This window comes from Mustela nigripes, chromosome 13 (genome assembly GCF_022355385.1).
Source record: "Mustela nigripes isolate SB6536 chromosome 13, MUSNIG.SB6536, whole genome shotgun sequence".
Taxonomy (NCBI): domain Eukaryota; kingdom Metazoa; phylum Chordata; class Mammalia; order Carnivora; family Mustelidae; genus Mustela; species Mustela nigripes.
Window position 1 is genome coordinate 51,582,369 of NC_081569.1, and position 1,697 is coordinate 51,584,065.

The 1,697-nt window shown below is 43.3% G+C and overlaps 1 pseudogene; it reads left to right on the forward strand.

Moving 5' to 3' along the window:
* The first annotated feature begins 571 nt into the window (after positions 1-571).
* Positions 572-1,697, forward strand: LOC131999328 (regucalcin-like; annotated as a pseudogene).

The window sequence follows — 1,697 nt, forward strand, 5'->3', positions numbered from 1 at the left end:
ACCTGAAATGAAACAAAGAGTTGGGCGTTTAACTGACCGAGCCACCCAGGCACCCCCAAAACTCTCCATCTTTGAATTCACTGATAATAGTACTAATCTCTACAATTCTTCTTCAAGTGGAATATTACTTTGGTTTATTACTTTAGTAGGTTAATTAGATCTAATTTGCTTCACTTTGCTTATCTTATCATAACATATTTCATTTCATGACTTAGGTAACCAATATGGAAATATTCCAATTGTCAGTATACTTATGCCAATTTTTTATCTCAAAGTATGGACACAACTAAAGAATAGATTTAGGAAAACACACAGCACACTCTGAGATAGGCACAGACAAAATTTCATTGGCCACCTAATTGCCACAAACCCCTATTTCTGACTGTCCACAGTAGCATTTTCTTTCTACAGAAATTAGTGACAGTTCAAAATCAAAGTCAGTGTCTAATAACCTCAAAAATTTTTATTATTCTCATTATCCTTTGAAGAATAGGAAAAATACAGTATCAAATTGTGGCTGTGGAGCCAGTTCTCCAAGGGTCACTGACACCAAGACAGCTTCCGGTTAACAATGTCTTCCATTAAAATCGAATGTGTTTTGCGGGAGAATTGCTGGGGCAGGGAGTCTCCGGTGCAGGAGGAGGTATCCATCTCACTGCCCTTTATAGATATTCTTGCAAGAAACCTTTGCCAGTGGGATTCGCTCAGCAAGTGCGTGCAGCAAGTGACTGTGGATGTCCCATTGGCTCTGATCCCTTCACCAGGGAGGAGGCTATGTCACCACCACAGGAACAAAGTTCTGTGCTCTGAACTGGGAAGATCACTCAGCAGTTGCCCTGGCCACAGGAGATAAAGACCAGAAAAACAATTGGTTCAATAATGGGAAGGTAGATCCTGTTGGGAGATATTTTGCTGGCATCATGGCCAAGGAGACCACCCAACAGCTCTGGGGTGGCACCACAGGTCCCTGTACTCCCTCTTTCTGGACCACCAAGTGGAAAAGTATTTTGAGCAGGTGGACATCTCCAATGGTTTGGATTGATCCCTGGATCACAAAATCTTCTATTACATCGGCAGCCTGTCTTACTAGTTGGATGCCTTTTTTTTTTTTTAAAGATTTTATTTATTTGACAGACAGAGATCACAAGTAGGCAGAGAGGCAGGCAGAGAGAGAGGAGGAAGCAGGCTCCCCGCTAAACAGAGAGCCCGATGTGGGACTCGATCCAAGGATGCTAGGATCATGACCTGAGCTGAAGGCAGAGGCTTTAACTCACTGAGCCACCCAGGCGCCCCTCGTTGGATGCCTTTAGCTATGACCTATAGACAGGAAAGATCTCCAACTGCAGAAGTGTTTACAAGCTGGAGAAAGAAGAACAAATTCCTGATGGGATGTGTATCTATGCTGAGGGGAAGCTCTGGGTGGCCTGTTATAACAGAGGGAGAGTGATTTGTTTAGATTCTGAGAAAGGAAAATGTTTTTCAAATTGTTTGGAAAAGTTTTCCAAACTGTGAAACTGCCTGTTGTTAAAACAACTTAATGCTGCTTCAGAGGTAAGGACTGCTCTGAAATGTATGTGACCTGTGCCCAGGATGGAATGGATCCCAAGGATCTTCTGCAGCAGCCTGAAGCTTGTGGGATCTTCAAGATAACTGGCCTGTGGGTCAAAGGAATTCCTCCCCATCCCTCTGCAATATGA